This window comes from Heterodontus francisci, chromosome 25 (genome assembly GCF_036365525.1).
Source record: "Heterodontus francisci isolate sHetFra1 chromosome 25, sHetFra1.hap1, whole genome shotgun sequence".
In the NCBI taxonomy this organism is placed as follows: Eukaryota; Metazoa; Chordata; class Chondrichthyes; order Heterodontiformes; family Heterodontidae; genus Heterodontus; species Heterodontus francisci.
The window spans coordinates 30,839,997-30,860,267 of record NC_090395.1 but is presented as its reverse complement, the minus strand read 5'-3'; positions in this window follow the sequence as shown (position 1 = coordinate 30,860,267).

Genomic DNA, 20,271 nt, shown 5'->3' with positions numbered 1-20,271 from the left:
CATTATGATCATGGTTGATCATCCAACTCAGTAACCTGTTCCCGCTTTCTCCCCATATCCTTTGATCCCTTTCGCCCCAAGAGCTATATCTAACTCCTTCTTGAAAACATACAATGTTTTGGCCTCAACTGCTTTCTGTGGGAGGGAATTCCACAGGTTCACCACTCTCTATGTGAAGACATTTCTCCTCATCTCAGTCCTGAAAGGTTTACCCTGTATCCTTAGACTTTGACCCCTGGTTCTGGACTCTCCCACCATCGGGAACATCCTTCCTGCACCTACCCTGTCAAGTCTTGTTAGAATTTTATAGGTTTCTATGAGATCTCCCCTCACTCTTCTGAACTCCAGCGAATATAATCCTAACCGACTCAATCTCTCTTCATATGTCAGTCCCGCCATCCCAGGAATCAGTCTGATAAACCTTCGCTGCACTCCCTCTATGGCAAGAACATCCTTCCTCAGATAAGGAGACCAAAACTGCACACAATATTCCAGGTGTGGCCTCACCAAGGCCCTATATAATTGCAGCAAGACATCCCTGCTCCTGTACTCGCATCCTCTCGCTATGAAGGCCAACATACCATTCGCCTTTTTTACCGCCTGTTGGACCTGCATGCTTACCTTCAGCAACTGGTGTACGAGAACGCACAGGTCTTGCTTCATATTCTCCTCTCTCAGTTTATAGCCGTTCAGCTAATAATCTGCCTTCCTGTTTTTGCTACCAAAGTGGATAACCTCACATTTATCCACATTATACTGCATCTGCGATGTATTTGCCCACTCACTCAACTTGTCCAAATCACTCTGAAGCCTCTCTGCATCAGGTAAGAAACAATACATGTATCTAGAGGAGGTGTTAATTGGTAAAACAGGATCATCATCAACAATTGCCATCCAAAATCATTAAAAATACAAAAAAAGCACAAAAAGATAAAAAAGGGGCAGAGGTTATGATCTGAAACGGTTAATGAATTTGAAGGGCTGTAAAGTGCCTAATTGAAAGATGAGATGCAGTTCCTTGAGCTTACATTGATCTTCATTGGAACAGTCTAGGAAGACGAGGACAGAAAGGTTCGAGTGGGAGTGGAGCAGAGAATTAAAATGATAGGTGACAGGAAGCTTGGGGTCATACTTTAAGACTGAACGGAGATGTTCCGCCCAATCTGCATTTGGTCTCCCCAAGTTGAGAGGAGATCACATTGTGAACAGCGAATACAGTATATTAAATTGAAAGAAGTACAAGTAAATTCCTGTTTCACCTGGGCCTTGGACATTGAGAAGGGAGGAGGTAAAAAGGCAGGTTTTGAATCTCCTGCGCTTGCATGAGAAGGTGTCATGGAAAGGGGAGAGGGTACTGGAGGTGGTAGAGGAGTGGACCACAGTGTCATGGAGGGAATGGTCCCGCTGGACTGCTGAAATGGGAGGAGAGAGGAAGATGTGTTTGGTGATGGTATCATGCTGGATGTGGCAGAAATGGAAGAGGATGATTTACTGAATGTGGAGGCTGATGGAGTGGAAGGTGAAGACAAGGAGAATCCTATCATGTATCTGGGAGGAGGGGAAGGGGTGAGAGCAGAGGTGCAGGAAATAGAATGGGCAGTGTTGAGGGCCCTATCAGACATGGTGGCTGGGAATCACTGATTGAGAAAAAGGAAGACATATCAGAAGTGCTGATATGGAAGGTGGCATTGGCAGGATAGATGCGACCAAGATGGAGAAATTGAAAGAATGGCATGGAGTCCTTCCTGAAAGCGGGGTGTGAGGAAGTGTAGTCAAGGTGGCTGTGGGAGTCAGTGGACTTTAGTGGATATTGGTCGATAGACTATCCCCAGAAATGGAGACAGAGAAGTCAAGGAAGGAAGGGAAAAGTTGGAGATGGATCAAGTGAAGGCAAGTGAAGGGTAAAAATTGAAGAAACTCTGTAGATGCCACCAGACCTGCTGAGTACTTCCAAACAATTTCTGTTTTTTTTAGATTTCCAGCATCTCTAGTATTTTGCTTTCTTATCCTTTCTTAGGTAAGGAGCCCAAAACTTTACATCGTATGCCAGAAATGCTCTCACCAAGGCCCTATATAATTGCAGTAAGATTTCCTTATTCTTATACTCCAATCCCTTGCTAATAAAGTCGAACATACCATTTTCTTTCCCAATTCTTTCCCAATTGTTTGCTGTAACTGCATGTTAACTTTCTGAGATTTGTGTACAAAGACACCCAGATCCCCCTGAATATTAATATTTCCTAGTCTCTCACCATTTAAAAAATATTCTGCTTTTCTATTTTTCTAACCAAAATGGTTAACTTCACACTTACAACAGAATATTCCATGTGCCATGCTCTTGCCCATTCACTTAGCGTGCATATACCCTATTGCAACCTCTGAGTCCTTCGCTTACTTTCCAACTTAACTTTGTATCGTCAGTAAAATTGTATACATTACACTCTTTTCCCTAATCTATGTCACTGATATTGTTTGTAAATAGTTGAGGTCCAAGTGCTGACCCTTGCAGGCTGTCAACCCAAAAAGGATCTGTTTATTCCTACTCTCTGTTTTCTGTCCATTACCCAATCTGCAATCCATGCTAATTTATTAGCCCCAAATTCTTGAGCCCTAATTTTGTGTAATCGCTTCTTGTGTGGCACCTTATCAAATAGTTTTTGAAAATTCAAATACACTACATTCACTTGTGGCCCCTTTTTAACCCTGCTAGTTACAACCTCAAGAAGCTCCAACAGATTTATTATATTCATAAATCCGTGTTGATTCTGCACAATCATATTATGATTTTCTAAGTGCTGTCCTATCAAGATCAAAACCAATAGATCCATTATCTTCATATCCACCTCTTTTAAAATCATTGGATGTAGGCCATCAGGTCTACGGATTTGTTGACCTTTAATCTTGTTAATTTCTTCAGTACTATTTCTTTACTAATACTAATTTCCTTATGTTCCTTTTTTTTTTAGAGATACAGCACTGAAACAGGCCCTTCGGCCCACCGAGTCTGTGCCGACCATTAACCACCCATCCTACACTAATCCCATATTCCTACCACATCCTCACTTGTCCCTATATTCCGCTACCACCTACCTATACTAGGAGTAATTTATAATGGCCAATTTACCTATCAACCTGCAAGTCTTTTGGCATGTGGGAGGAAACCGGAGCACCCGGAGGAAACCCACGCAGACACAGGGAGAACTTGCAAACTCCACACAGGCAGTACCCAGAATTGAACCCGGGTCGCTGGAGCTGTGAGGCTGCGGTGCTAACCACTGCGCCCTGTGCCGTTCCTCTTTCTCTCTTGGTTCCTCACTAATACTAGAATATATTTTGTGGCTTCTACTGTGAAGACGGGTACTAAGGGCAGAATTTTAACAGGCAAGAGGGATCAGGTCAGGTGCGGGGCAGCTGTTAAATCCCCCCAAAATTCTGGCATGTTGGAAACCTGACATAACCTACCCATTTCCAGCCTTTACCTGGACATATTCAGAGGTATGTGGGAAACCCCATGGAGATGTCAGGTCTCTAATTTACATAGACTAAGAGGAAATTAATTCTGACTTTAACCCTGAATGCTGGCTTTAACAGCCAGTACACAGGTTTCTCAAGCTGTGTGAAACTCACAAGAGTCAACAAGACGCGAGCACAGTGGGGATTCATTGCTCTGTGAAATTGGCATGTTGGAAAGCCTTTAAAGACTGAAACTGCACAGCTGATTCCCTGCATAGATGAAAGGATTGTGCTCACAGCACTTCTTCTGAAAGTGTGCTTTCATTGCTTGACAGGTGGTTTCCATTAGAACTCATTTCAGTTATCCTGTGTTTTACTCACCTTGATCTGCACTTTCCTGCTGTCAGCTTTTATTGCAGCAGGGGGGCAGCTTATGTAGCTTTACCTTGGATCTCGACGAGAACCAAGAGGAACAGCACCAGCAAAACCAGCAGCAGCGGCAAGAGCAACCAACAGCTGCCTTCTCCTCAGCCACTTGCTGGCTCCAGTTGTAGGAGAAAGGGGATGGACACAGAGCTGCAGCATGAAAGAGATGATACTCCCACCACAGGGTGTACAGGTAGAGGATCAGCTTTCTCAACATGACTGAGAAACAGTGCTTCTGGAGGCTCAGGCTTTTATGGCAGGTCATTACCGACATCTGCAGCCCCATGAAACAAGACCTTCTTCCCAGTGGACCAGGTGGACACACATTGCCAGTGGTCGTCAAGGTCACCACAGCCCTGAATTCCTTGACCTTCAGCTCCTTCCAGGGATCTGCTGATGACCTCTTCGGGATTTCACAATCTGCTGCCAGGACTGCATCTCCCAGATGACTAATGCCATGTTTGCCAGGGCTGCCACTTGCATTTACTTTGCCACTGATGAGGATAGTTGGACCCAGAGGGCTTTTGCATTTGCTGTAGTGACTTTGAATTCCCACAGATACAGGGAGTCATTAACTGAACCTATGTGGTAATTAAGGCACCCTTAGAGCAGCTTGGAGTATTTATCAATTGGAAGAGTTTCCACTCCATCACTATTCAGCTGGTATGTGACCACCAGAAGGTTTCCATGCAGGTCTGTGCAAGATATCCTGGAAGCTGCCATGATGCCTTCATTCTGAGCCAGTCACATCTCCCACAGGTCTTTGCACCTCCAAGCAAAGTCAGCGGGTGTCTTCCTGGAGAGAAAGGCTGGCTGATGACATCTGTGACGAGCCCTACTAATGATACAGAGGAAGATACAACCGGTGCCCCATGAGAATAAGGACAATCATATAGCAAGCCATCAGACTACTGGAGATGCAATTCAGGTGCCTGAACAGATCTGAGGACACCCTTCAGAATGTACCGGTGAGGGTGCCCAGAATGGTGGTGGTCTGCTGCACCTTGCACAGCATTGGCTGCAGCAAGAACTAGAGCTGCAAGAGGAGGAAGGTGCATCCTCAAAGGAGGAGGAGCAGGATGAGGAGGAGCCTGATGTGTTCAGAGTGCCTGCAGCCACTCACCTAGCTGCCAGAGAAGCCGGCGACGGACTCATACAGGCACAGTACAGATAACCTGAGTGTGTGACGTCTTATGCACAACAAATGCTAAACTGAGTGCACTGCAACTCCTACCCCAATACTAATCATTCCCTTTAATCTAATAACATTGTTAATTTTTCTTGTTAGCCATAGTTGGACCACTTTTCCTTTAGGGTTTTTATTCCTTAAGGGAATATATATTTGTTGCAAATTATGAATTAATTCTATAAATGTTTGCCGTTGCTTATCTACTGTCATGTCTTTTAATCTAGTTTCCCAATCTACATTAGCCAATTTTCCCTCATGCCCTATGTAGTTTGTTTTGTTCAAATGTAAGATCCTGGTGAGGGGATGTAGTTGAGAAGAGACTGTTGCCTAAGTGAGACATTTGCCAGAGTGATTTGGAAATTTGATACACATGGGTATTCAGTGAAAGCAGGAAAGAAGGGCTCCTTTTCCTGTATTTTTCAGCCTCCAGCAGTTGATGAGTCTTCTTCCTTTGGCTCCACGGTAGGTGAGTGTAACTTTCCATTGCTTCAGCTTGAATTATTAACTAATTGACTAAAAAAAGATTGTACAGAGATGGCAGGGCCGGTGCTGTGCAGCAACTGCAGCATGTAGGAATCTGTGGAATGCACTGCAATCCGAGACAACCATGTCTGCAGCAAGTGTCTGCAGCTTGCACGACTTCAACTCAGAATTGCTGAGCTGGAGACTGAGTTGCTAACATTGCGGAGCATCAGGGAGGGGAAGAGTTACCTGGACACTTTGATCCAGGAGGCAGCCACACTCCTTGGAGTAGGAAGAACATAGGGAGAACATTAGAGATGGCCAATGGTTATGGACGGGAAGGTGTGACTGCGAGTGAGGCAGGTAGGGGGAATCAGCATGTAGTGATGGAGGTGCATCAGCCCCTGACCTTGTCGAGCAGGTACGAAGTCCTTGCTACCTGTGTGGATGAAGAGAAGGACGAGTGGACTGACCATGGCACCATGGTGAAAGATGCCATTCCAGTGGGGGAGCGAAGAGGAATGTGGCAGTGATCGGTGACAGTATAGTCAGGGGGATAGATACTGTTCTCTGTAGCTGTGACCAGGAGCTCCACCGGCTGTGTTGCCTGCCCGACCCCAGGGTTAAGGACATCTACTCGCGGCTGGAGAGGAACCTGAAGTGAGAAGATCCAGTTGTTGTGTGCCATGTGGGAATCAATGGCATAGGTAGAACCAGAAGTGATGTTCTGCTTAGAGAATTTGAGGATTTAGGGTCCAAACTAAAATGCAGAACATCAAAGGTAATCATCTCCGGATTGTTACCTGAGCCACGCGCAAATTGGTACAGGGTCAAGCAGATTAGAGAACTAAATACGTGGCTCAAAGAGTGGTGTGGGAAGAAGGGGTTTCGATTCTTGATGAACTGGCATCATACTGAGGGAAGAGGGAGCTATTCCATTGGGATGGACTTCACTAGAACCGGGCTGGAACCAGTGTCCTGGCCAATCGCATAACTAGGGCTGTGGAGAGGGCTTTAAACTAACGGGGGGGGTGGGTGGGAGGGGTGGCGGTGCGAGGCGGGGGTGGGTGGCATAGGGTTTGGGTAAAGGGAAAATTAGGAATCCAAAGAGAGAGGTCAGGGCATCGTAGCAGGATAGTGATGTGGGTAACGCCCAACAGAATGGGACAGGAAGGGACAGAGAGTTTAACAAAAATTGTACATTGGCAAATAAGGTCATCGCAGGGAATAGAGGTAAAAAAATGAAATTAAAGTTCCTTTATCTGAATGCACGAAGCATCCGTAATAAGATAGATGAACTAATGGCATGCATCGAGGTAAATGATCTAGATCTAATTGCCATTACCGAGACATGGTTACAAGGAGATCAGGGTTGGGAAATGAATATTCCAGGGTACACAATATTTTGGAAAGATAACAGAATGGCAAAGGAGGAGGTGTAGCCCTTATAGTAAGGGTTGGCATAAGGACATTAATCAGAAGGGATCTGGCCTCAGAAGATCATGAAATAGAATCAGTTTGGGTGGAAATTAGGGATAGCAGGAGTCAGAAAAGACTGGTGGGAGTAGTTTACAGGACCCCGAGCAGTAGTCATATTATTGGACAGCACATTAAAGGGGAAATTATTGGAGCATTTAAAAAAGGTAATGTATTAATTGTGGGGGAATTTAATCTGCATATAGACTGGTTCAATCAAATTTGCAACAGTGGTCTGGAAGATGAATTTGTAGAGTGCTTTTGTGACAGTTTGTTGGAGCAATACATTGTAGAACTGACTAGAGATAAAGCTATCTTAGATATTGTATTGTGTAATGAAGAAGGGTTAATAAGCAATGTCATAGTAAAAGATCCACTGGGAAATAGTGATCATAATACCATTGAGGGAAGTTAAGGACAGTATTAAACTGTAGGAAGAGGCTTACAATGTTGCAAAAAATAGTAGCAAGTCTGAGGATTGGGAGTGGTGGCAAAGGGCCACCAAAAGGTTGATAAAAAGGGAAAAAATAGAACATGGGAGTAAACTAGCCAGCAATATAAAAACAGATTGTCAGAGCTTTTATAACTACATAAAAAGGAAGAGAGTCGCTAAAGTAGACACTGGTCCCTTAAAGGCAGAGACAGGAGTAATTATTATGGGAAATGAGGAAATGGCAGAGGCATTGAACAAATATTTTGTGTCTGTCTTCACAGTAGAAGACACAAGTTCCATATCAGAAATAGATTGTAACTTAGGGGCTAAAAAACAGTGCAGAATAAAGAATATTGATATCAGCCGAGAAAAAGTATTAGAAAAACTTGAGGAGCTAAAATCTGACAAGTCCTTGGGACCAGATGACCTACATTCTAGGGTTCTAAAAGAGATAGCTGCAGAGATAGTGGATGCACTGGCTATGATTTTCCAAAATTCCTTAGATTCGGGAATGGTCCTATCAGATTAGAAGTTGGCAAATGTTATGCCACTTTTCAAGAAAGGAGGTAGAGAGAAAACAGGGAACTACAGGCCAATTAGCCTAACATCAGTTATTGGGAACATGCTGGAAAGTATTATTAAAGAAGTCTTAACATTGCACTTGGAAAGTATAGTTTGATTAGAACAAGTCAGTATGGTTTTACTGAAGAGAGATCCTGTTTGTCAAATTTATTAGAATTCTTTGAGGATGTAACTAGTAGGGTAGATAAAGGGGAACCAGTAGATGTAGTATACCTGGATTTTCAAAAGGCATTCGATAAGGTGCCACATAAAAGATTAATAGGCAAGATAAGGGCTCATGGTGTTGAGGGTAATATATTAGCATGGTTAGAGGATTGGTTAACAGACAGGAAGCAGAGAGTAGGCATAAACAGGGCATTTTCAAGTTGGCAGGCAGTAAACAGTGGGGTGCCGCAAGGATCAGTGCAGGGACCTCAGCTACATTAATGACTTGGATGAAGAGACAGACAGTAATGTATCTAAATTTGCTGATGATACAAAGCTCGGTGGAACGGCAAGCTGCGGGGAGGATATAGAGAGGCTGTAAAGAGATATAGACAGATTAAGTGAGTGGGAACAAGATAGCAAATGGCGTATAATGTAGGGAAGTGTGAAGTTGTTCAATTTGGTCGTAAAAATAGAAATGCAGAATATTTATTAAAGGTGTGAAACTTGTAAGTGTTGATGTTCAGAGAGACTTGGGGGTACTCATATAAGGAACACACAAAGTTAACATTCAGGTGCAGCAGGCTATTAGGAAGGCAAATGGCATGTTGGCCTTTATTACAAGGAAGTACAGGAATAAAGAAGTCTTACTAAAATTGTACAGGGTTTTGGTGAGACCGTACCTGGAATACAGTGTGTAGTTTTGGTCTCCACATTTAAGAAAAGATATACTTGCACTGGAGGCGGTGCAGATTTACTAAATTGGTCCTGAGGATGAGGGGGTTGTCCTGTGATGAGAGGCTGAGTAAATTGGGCCGATATTCTCTGGAGTTTAGAAGAATGAGAGGCGATCTAATTGAGATATACAAGATTCTGAAAGGGTTTGATAGGGTAGAAGCTGAGAGATTGTTCCCACTGGTCGGGGAATCCAGAACGTGGGGACACAGTCTCAGGATAAGGGGCCGTTCATTCAGGACTGAGATGAAGAAAAATTACTTCACTCAAAGGGTTGTGAATCTTTGGAATTCTCTACCCCAGAGGGTTGTGGATGCTCCATCATTGAATCCATTTAAGGCTGGGATAGATAGATTTTTGGTCTCGCAGGGAATCAAGGGGACATGGGGAGTGGACAGGAAAGTGGAATTGAAGCCCAAGATCAGCCATGATCCTATTAAATGGTGGAGCAGGCTCGATGGGCCTTATGGTCTACTTCTGTTCCTATTTCTTGTGTTCTTGTGTTACAAACAGGTCATTGATTTTGAAAACAAATTTCTCTATATTTCAACAACCTGTCCGTAAGCAGATTGTGATTTAAATTTTTCCCTTGATTTTAAAGAAAAGAGAAATCCTGATGGTGTATTTCTCCACTCCTTCAGTGTGTGAACCCTGACTTTTAAAGGTCCGCAACAACACTGTTGTAAAAGTTAAAAAAAGAAGTCGGGTTTATTAACACACACACTTAAACTCGGGAGGGGATTAATGTCGCAACGCATGCTCACAAATGTACGAGGAAAGGTAATGGCATCAAAACAGCAAGGACCTTTACCAGATAGAAAGTAACTTAATTACAAACTGATGTGGGTCCATTTTTTAACTAAAGTAAATTCCAAAGCTGGAAATCCTTTTCCTTTTCTTTTTGCTCTCCTTGTCTCGAGAGACAATGGGTAAGTGCCGAGAGGTGGTCAGTGGTTTGTGGAGCAGCGCCTGGAGTGGTTATAAAGGCCAATTCTAGAGTGACAGACTCTTCCACAGGCGCTGCAGGTGAAGTTGGTTGTCGGGGCTGTTACACAGTTGGCTCTCTCCTTACATTTCTGTCTCTTTTCCTGCCAATTGCTGAGTCTCTTCGGCTCGCCTCTCTTCAGCCCCGCCTTTATAGCTCTCCGCCAGCTCTGACGATCCCTGGCAATGCCTTGTAGTCAATATCACAGGACTTCATGTCACGTTTGCAAACGTCTTTAAAGCGGAGACATGGATAGCCGGTGGGTCTGATACCAGTGACAAGCTCGCTGTACAATACGCCCTTGGGGATCCTGCTATCTTCCATGCAGCTCACATGGCCAAGCCATCTCACGCACCTCTGGCTGGGGATGTGGGCTGCCTCGAGGATTTCTGTGTTGGAGAAATGCCACCTGATGCCAAGGATTCTCTGGAGACAGCGAAGATGGAATGCATTGAGACGTCGCTCTTGGCCTACATACGTTGTCCAGACCTCGCTGCCGTAGAGTAAGGTACTGAGGACACAGGCTTGAAACACTCGGACTTTTGTGTTCCGTGTCAGTGCGCCATTTTCCACACCCTTTTGACCAGTCTGGACATAGCAGCAGACAACTTTCCCATGTCCTTGTTGATTTCTGCATCGAGAGACAAGTTACTGGCGATAGTTGAGCCTAGGTAGGTGAACTCTTGAACCACTTCCAGAACATGGTCGCCGATATTGATGGATGGAGCATTTCTGACGTCCTGTCCCATGATGTTTGTTTTCTTGAGGCCAATGGTTCGGCAAAATTCGCTGCAGGCAGCCGCAAGCCTGTCAATGAGTCTCTGCAGACACTCTTCTGTGTGGGATGTTAATGCAGCATCGTCAGCAAAGAGGAGTTCCCTGGTGAGGATTTTCCGTACTTTGGTCTTTGCACTAAGACGGGCAAGGTTGAACAATCTGCCATCTGATCTTGTGTGAAGGAAAATTCCTTCTTCTGAAGACTTAAACACGTGAGAGAGCAGCAGTGAGAAGAAGGTCCCAAACAGTGTAGGTGCGAGAACACAGCCCTGTTTCACACCACTCAGGATGGGAAAGGGGTCTGATGAGGCACCATTATGCTGAATTGTGTGTTTCATATTGTCATGGAATGAGGTGATGATACTTAGTAGCTTTGTGGACATCCGATCTTTGCTAGTAGTCTGAAGAGACCACGTCTGCTGACTGAATTAACTGACTGGAAATGCCGAGTGGAGTAGGAGTCGTAGGAAATCTAGTCTCTTAAACTTTCTTCTTATGCACTTTCAGAGATATGCTGAGGCAGCTTAGTTTCTGATTTCGCCCTTTTCAACGAGAGAGAAACTGGCAGAGAGTAGATTTTCTTGTTGTTTTTCAGACTGTGGCTTTCTTTCTTCTTCTTGCAGGCAGGCCCTGGAGATAGTAAGATGCATAGCTTCCAGGCAGCTGTTTTTTTGTATGAGCTGTTCTTTTTAAACTGAAACTGTTACAAAATTAGACAGGCTAAAAAGGGTGGCTTCTGGGTCATATGACCGGACCCCTTCAAGTAGCGGTCCCATCTCCTGTTGGTGAAGTGATCTCCGCCCTCCATTTTAAACAAGCTGAACACAGGAGTAAATCAACTTAACATGCTGTGTATAATGGCAGCTGACCAGTGTACAGAAATACTATAATGTACACTTGGTTTTCATCCGTTCATGACATAAGTTTCAGCTTTAACTAAAATACTCTTAAACTCAATATAAAATTCTATCATATTATGATCACTCTTCCACAGATGCTCCTTTAATTCAAGGTTATTAATTAACCCTACCTCATTACACGATACTAGATCTAAAATAGCCTGTTCCCTAGTTGGTTCATTGACATACTGATCTAGAAAACGACAATGAATACATTCTGTGAACTCATCCTCCAGAATATTACTGGGAATTTGATTGCCTAGTGTATATGAAGATTAATTTCCCCCATGATTACTGTATTATCCTTGTTACATGCACCTCTAATTTCCTGATTAACATGCTGCCCTACACTATAATTACTGTTAAAGGCCTATAAACTATACCCACCAATGGTTTCTGCTCCTTGCTGTTTCTTGGCTCCACCCAAACTGAATCTACATCTTGATTTTCCGAGCTAAGATCCTTTCTCTGTACTGTCTTTATCATCTCCATTATTATCAGGGCTGCCCCTCCTCCTTTTTTCCTTTTGCCTATCTCTTTTAAAACGTCAAGAATCCTGGAATACTTAATTCCCAACCTTAGTCACTCTGCTATTAATGGCTATTAGATGAAACCCATTAATTTGTATCTGTGCTATTGATTCATCTTTTTTGTTGTGAATGCTTTGTATATTCAAATATAGTGCAGTTAGCTTTATAGTCTTTTTCTATTTTTCCATGATGTCACCTTAATCTGTAATGCCCTATTACCTTTGTTATGCCCTCTGTCCCTTCCTGGCCCACTCTGGTTATTTTTACACAATTCGCTACTCGGCTCTACAGCATTGAAATTTCTCATACTGCTTTTGAATTTATCCTTTCCTGAATCCTCCCAACTCCCCCACCCCCCCCCCCCCCCACCCCACCTGCATTAGTTTAAAGCCCTATCAAGCACCCTAGCTTTTCAATTCACCAGGACACTGGTCTCTGCCTGGTGTAAGTGGAGCTCCTTCTTTCCCCAGTACTGGCATTAGTGCCCCTTGAAAATTCCCTCCCTCCCACATCACCAGCAACACATTTAATTTTATAATCTGTTGGTCCCTGTGCCAATTAATGTGTGTGGCTCATGTAATAACAGAGAGATTATCTGTGAGGTACCGCATTTTAATTTCAATTCTGGTTCCTCAAACTCTCTCAGCAGAACATAGTTATGTTATTGATTCCTACCTCTCGAGCTGCTAGGGGATGTCCTTAACCCTGGCACTGGGCAGGCAACACAACCTTTGGAATTCCAGATTGTGGCTGCAGAGAGCAATATCTATTCTCCTGACTATACTTTTCCCTATCACTTCCACCTTCCTTTTCACTGCCCTCACTTGAATGGCCTCCTGTGGTGCCATTGGCAGTTTGCCCATCCAACCTGTAGTCCTTGCCCTCAGCCACACAGGCAGCAAGAACCTTGTATCTGTTGGATAAAGGCAAAGGCCAAGGTTCCTCCACCAATGCACCTGGGTTCCCTTACCTGCCTGACCCATAGACACACTCTGCTGTCCCTGACCACTAACCAGACCTATATCACGCCTAGCCCGAGGATTCTGACTGCCTCCTGGATCAAAGTATCCAGGTAGCTTTCCCATCTCTAATGTCCTGCAATATCTGAATGTCGGACTCCAGCTGAGCAGATGTTCCTCAAGATCTAGACGATCATGATGTTCTCCACTGACTCCCCCTTGCTGCAGTGGTACCAAACGCCTGGCATTGCCATCCCTGTTACACCTTGCTTTATTGATTTAATTAATTAATATTTATGGGGGAAAAATGCATAAGGCCGGAAATGGGCGCAGGGATCGCAATATGCTTTTAACCTGCGTCTGTTCGTAGTGATACAGGCAACATGCAAACTTCATGCTGCCTGTTCGTTTAAATGACAATAGCATGCAGCCCAGTGCTAAATGTGCTGCCGAATGGCTGCACACCTCAGCAGGGGGCCCAAGTTCGTGCGTGGCTAGCACCACTAAAAGCTACACTGCACTACTTAAATCCAGCCTGCACCTCATAAAGGTACGGTGCATTCTGGCTGCAAAGGGTGCTGGAACTGGTTAAAGAAGAGTTTGTGAGCAGAAAGTGGAGTAGAAATGGTACACCAGGCCAGAGAGCCTGCCCCAGGTTCTCTGATCTAGTACTGGAGACGTTGGTGCAGGAGAAGGACAGGAGAAGAGACATTCCAGAAAGACATTGCGAAGGAAATGAGAGCAGATAGCCATTATGGTCAATGTCAGCAATCAAGCTCTGAGGACCTGGATGCAATGCCACAAAAAGTTCAACGACCTCATGCGAGTGGTCAGGGTCAGTGAATACATCGCCACATGAACCACTAGCCTCAGACACTGCTCCATTCACCACGCCCACTTCACTCACCTACCAACAGTCTCTATCAAGTACAATTCATACCCAACATTCATAGCCTCACCTTACCTTCACATACTTAACATTGTTGCAAGCTTCACAATCACATCTCAAAGCTCACACACACTGTTAAGTATTCAACTACATCACCCAAACACATTATGCCACACTCACTGACACTCTTCCCTCTATGTTGCAGGACGAAAGGCTGATGGGCATACACACAGAAATGCCTGGTGCATTGGCAGCCCAGCAGAAAGCCTGACGTCATTATCAAGGAACATGGCGGGGCTCGGCTCCAACGTGACACAAGGCTTGCGCAAAGATTTGAGCCCATCGTTTCTAGTGTGGAAAAGGTGGCCAACGCTGTTAACACACTTGCAGACCTAATCGTGATGCAACATCTGATGGTCAATGTCCCTGCTTCCTTTGCAGCAGAATCCATGCAATGTCTGAGCATAGAGTGGAAGCTCAGACTGAGGTCATGAAATATCAACTTGTTGCCATAGGATTCAGACTGCTGCCATCATGGCTGCAGATCTCAGTGCTCAAAGGGGCTTGCATGCTTTCCCAGAAGTCCAGCAATCTGTGCTCCAGTGGATTACTAGGATTACTGAGGTGACGCCCCAACAGCGTGGCAATGGTTCCATGGAGTACAAGCCTGCTGTCCTCTCTCAGGATGACAGCATTCGTGCTCCCATCACTGCCTCTCCGCCAGTGCCCCTGCAGTTGCCTGTAAGCCAGCCAACCCATGCCAAGGTGGTGCAGTCCGAAGATGGGCCTCTGGTCCCAGAGCGGCTTGAGACGGTCCTGCAGGCCATCTGTTGCCTTCTCCAGTGAAAATCAGCCACATTGCAGCCATTGGGTTTGGACTTCATAGGAGCACTAAGCCAGGCAAAGACACACTGAAGACAGGCACTAAGGGGATGCTTTGTCAGAAAACATTGGCTTGGTATGGTTGTTTTCTGGGGGCTTTTATTTCAGGAATGTGATGAAGTAGACACTTTGATGGTCAGAGTGATGGTAAGTGTTGTACAATGGGGATTTTGGGTTGTGTTCAGCGGAAGGGTAACTGAATGAGGTGATCACAGACAGCCTGGCCAGAAAGGGGAAGAACTGGTTGTCCCTTCCTGCTCCTCCTTTTCCTCTTCCACCTTCTCTTTCTGCTCCTGAGCTTATCGCTGGGCAAGGGCTGTGACCTCACAGTGCCAGGTTGTGGAGGATATAGCAGACCAACACAAATTGGAATACATGCTCCAGCAAGTACTGGAGGGCTCCTCAAGAACAGTCCAGATAATGGAACCATTGTTTGAACACCCCAATGGTCTGTTCTATGATGTTCTGTGTGCCAGTATGGATCTCATTGTACTCATGCTGCCATGTGTGGTTGGGTTGCGGAGCGAAGATATAAGCCACTTGTTAGGCTGATACCACTTTTCGCCCAGCAACCACCTTCAGATTTGCCGTAGTGGCTCAAATACTGAGGGAACCATGGACTGGCACAGAATAAAAGCCTCTTGAATGCTGCCAGGATAGCGGGCATCACCAGCATGATGATGGTGATCGCACACGAACTGCACATTCTGCGATTGTTGCCCTTTGCAGTTGTAGTGCATCTCAGCGCTTAGATGCCTTGTCTGCAAAACCATGTGTGTGCACTCGATGGCACCCTGCATCCTGCTATCCTGGCAAAGTCATGTGCCCACTCCACCTGTTTCTCTCTGCTTAGGAAGAATATAACGATCTCCTCTCTCCTGGCACAAGGAGCCTCTGTCACCCCACTGATGCAGCAGTGGACAGTGAACTGGGAGATGTTAGATATGTCTCCTGCTGCAGCCTGGAAGAATCCCAATGTGGAGAAATTCAGTGCCATGGTCACCATCACAGCCACTGACAGTGTTGTCCTCGCCCTGAACTGAGGTTGCAAGTCCAGTTCCAAGAGGTGTGCACCTCTTACATACAGTACAGATGACGTGCACGCTGCTCCTGACTTAACATGGAGGTAAAATTGCTCCCAGAAGATTCTAGATAATAAAGGCCCCTTGCTGAGAGTCCTTCCCCACCTCCTTCTCCCTCTGTTATCCTCTTCTTTGCTGCCTCTGCTTCATCTCCCTCTTATAGCCCAAGGGAAAGGGTAACTACGGCACCCATGACTTGGGGGAAAGTAATCTGACCAGAACCCATGAAATCACAACCATGGTCTTCTCCACTTGCAGCAACAGTCGACTTCAGCCCAACTTTAAAGAGCTCTTTAATCCACCAAGCACCATTACAATCTCAAATAGAGCAAATAGAAATTAATCAGCAACTAACTTGCAAGTAGATGATGATCCCTTCAAGTAGCGCTGGGGTGGGGGTGGGGGGTCCTTCTTGCTATTGAACGCATGTTCAACTCTGTGTGTGTTTAACTGAGAGTGTTAGCTGGAGCAGTGAGGTCAAAGATGGCAATGCTGGTGTTAAACAGTATTACACACTGACTGGCAGCACAAGCTGCCTCCTCTGTCTACTACATCCAGCAGATGTTCCTAACACCCAATGCTAATGCCTACACCGGAACTGGCGTGCGTGATACGGACACCATTTTGGTACCAACATGCCACTCATAACGCTGAAAGTAGGAGCGCTACAGAGCTCAATTTTGTAACCAAAGTTTTTAAACAACTTGGCTTATTTTTAGTTATTTCCTCTGATCCAGTTATGTCCTGAAGTTAACCTGTGCAGGTGAGTGGGACACCCAACCTGAGCTGGCGGGGTCCTGTTTAAATATGTGAACTGCGGCCCGAGCTGGGGAGCAGTGCCAGCTGCCACATCAGGCTAAAATTGCCGGGACTGGATTGTAGGCCAGCCAAAGGGTTAAGTGAGTAAGATTTTAATTTTAATTTTTGATTTCCTTGTGGTGCCTTGGGCCTTCCATGCCCCCAATGGCATCCAGCAACCAACTCCCATCCCCAACCCACAACTTACCTGACTACAGGGAACCGAGCTCACAGGGAGCTTAACTGCCGACTGGGAACCGGGTTCCCAGCTACGGCCTACTGCTGCCTGAGTTCCCACTCATGCCCACCAGCCTAGTCGTGGATCTACACCAGGTTTGGGCAGGAATTGGAGGAAAGGTATGGAAATGAGGCCTGGCCGTTACATCAGCTGGGCCTCCACATCTCAGGACTGCTGGAGGATGCCGACAACTTCACAGCCCCGTACCCACCCTCCCCTCCTTTAAAATTGGGGCCTAAATCTCTGTACACTGCATGGAGAATTTTGGCTCCTTAATTTTATCATTCCAGTTAAAGAGTATTGAGAAAAAGCTTGGATATTTGAGTTGTATGTCATTGTGAAGAGCAGCATCTTCCTTCTCATGACATGACATTTGGCAGAGAGACTATTATACCAGTCAGTGGAAGATGGAGAACATCAGATCATCTCTAGCTTTCTGCATTGCTGAATCTGAATGACTCCAAAGTAGATTGCCTGCAGGAGACTCAGGCATGAAAAGTACAAAAAAAAAATTAACACGCCTTACATCTACAGAAGAAGAATGAATTGTGAGGCAAACTCTGCTCCTCTTTGGCTAGTTTCCTGGTATTCCAGGACTGGGACACAATCAGGGAACAGATGGAGGATAAATCATTCGAATGTACATACTCAGTGGTACTGGAATTGGATTGAAATGCAGGTTACATCAGGGAGAGCAGCCAGCAATACACACAAAACGCATTTCCATTATTGCCCAAAAATAAAGTCTGATTGCACTTCCAGTCATTTAAGGTTGACCCTGTAGGACACTGGATGAGCAAAGTACATCAGATGAGAAAAAAGACAGTAGCTACCTAGACACCTAGAAATTCAGACATGCCCATTTTTGGGCTCATAGGACATGCAGGGAATGATCCCGGCACCAGCTGCCTCAGGGAAAACTAATCTTGCTGTACAGGACTCAATTAGGCGTTAGGTTCCTTTCTTTTCAAAAAATATACATTATTCATAAAATTTGTAAAAGTACGTGACATAACAGTTCAAATTCAACATTGCATCAAGTGCTATACAGTTCAATTCCTTTCAATGCAGTACGTAGCACTCTGAGCTGGCTCACTACATTTGCAATTACAGGTTATATTTACAATTTGCATTTCATGTTAAACATACAGCCAGAGGAGTTTTACACAGGTTCTGGCCCCTCAGTATACTACAGCAGGATGGCTTTAGACTGTGGCCTTTCCCCATTGAGCTTTTGCAGCAGCTGCCCCAAGCATTAGTGCATCCCTCAGCACATAGTCCTGGACCCTGGAATATGCCAGTCTGCAAATTGCGGTTGTGGACAGCTCTTTGCACTGAAAGACCAGCAAGTTTTAGACAGACCAAAGAGCATCTTTCACCGAGTTGATGGTCCTCCAGCAACAGTTGTCGTTTGCCTCGGTGTGCATCCCTGGGAACAGGCGGTAGAGAACAGAATTCTGCATTACGGAGCACTTGGGATGAACTTGGACAAAAGGGAGTGTATCTCTTTCCAGACCTTCTTTGCAAAGGCACATTCCAAAGGAGGTGGGCAACGATCTCTTCCCCACTGCAGCTGTCTCAAGGATAGCGTGCGGAGGCGCTGATACTCCGGGTGTGCATGAAGGATCTAACGGGAGGACCCTTCTCATCACCAGCCAAGCTATGTCTTGGTGCTTGTTTGAAAGTTCTGGTGATGAGGCATTTTTCTGCCAAATGACGTTGACAGTCTGCTCAGGAAACAATCCAATAGGATCCACTATCTCCTTTTCCCATAGGGCCTCGAGGACATTACGTGCGGACCACTGCCTGATGGACTTGTGGTCAAAGGTGCTTTTCCATAAGGGTCAGGTGCGATGGCACGTTTCAACTGAATGGAGCGTTCTGTAGCAATGTGGCCAGACCCATCCTTCATAACGCTTTTTGACAGATAGAACCTCAGTATGTAGTGACACTTGGTGTTTGAGTACAGAGGGTCTAAGCAAGCTTGGTGCAGCTGCACACAAAGGTGGTCATCAGGATGAGGGCGACATTGGATACGTTTTTCCCCCTTTACCTAGAGGTTTGAACATCATATCCCTGCGGACAGGGTCCATTTTCAATCTCCAGATAAAATGGAAGATGGCTCATGTGACCACCGCAGCGTAGGAACGGGTTTTGGGCCCAACCTGCAACACCTAGAGCATCTCGCATCTCGCATCTGATGACCAGGTTTTTACCGACAATGGAAAGGGAGTGTTGATCCCACATGCCCAGTTTCTCTTTGACCAGTTTTTGGTACACACCCCTGCATCTCTGATCCATATTCCCAGGACCTTAAGGTGGCCTACTTGACTGTGAAGAGGACAAAAATTGGTCAGCCCAGTTCCCAAAGAACATGAGCTCAGTCTTGCCCCAATTTACTTTGGTTCCTGAAGCCAGTTCGAACTGGTGAGCAGAAGACAGTGACATCATTCAAGTACAGGGAGGCTTTGACCTGAGTGCCTCAGCTGCCTGGGATTGTTCCCCCTCTTATGCCCGCATCCTTCCTGATGGACTCGGCAAAAGGTTCGATACAGCACATGAGAAGACAGGACAGTCCTGCCTGACTCTAGATTTGACTGGAAAGCTTTCCAATTCCCACATATTGGGATGAAGTTTAAGTGTCCGCTGCCGCTCATTTAAATGGCCGGGGCAGACTGCCACCGCCCCCTGATGACGTGGAAGGGGCGGGCGGTCCGTCTCCGGCAAAGGCGACCGGCATCATTGCACAGGCGCCGATGCCATTTTTAAAGGGCTTCCAACCCTCTCATTTCGTTTAAATATTTAAAGATAAATGCATTTTAAAGTTAATTAAAATATTAAATAAATGTTTCTGGCCCCTCTCCCACCTGCCAATAACCAGACAGTTCATTTCCTGCCCTCTCCCCCCAAAATACCTACCTTGTATACCTGACCTTCCCTCCCCCCACCAAAGTTCACAAACTGTTATCATTAACCCTGCCACCATCCCCTTCACCAATCATATTAGTTTGATCCCACTCCCCCCCTCCCATACTGAAATACTTACCAGCTCCCCCCTCCCCACCAGTGTCCTGCATTGGATCTCTGAATGGAGATCTGAAGGCACGAGAGTGCCGGCTGCCGCCACCAATACGGCACCGGAATGGACGACAGGGGCGGGTAAGCATTTAATTCATTAATTTGCATTTTTTTGATTATGTAAATACTGGTCCCATTGCCGAGCGATGGGGAGAGGTTGCCACGAAGCCTCACCGCCGTCAGCAATATGGGGCCGGACCTTCCCGGGGTCAAAGCCAATGGCAGGCCTCTCCCGGAGCCATTTTCCAGGCCTC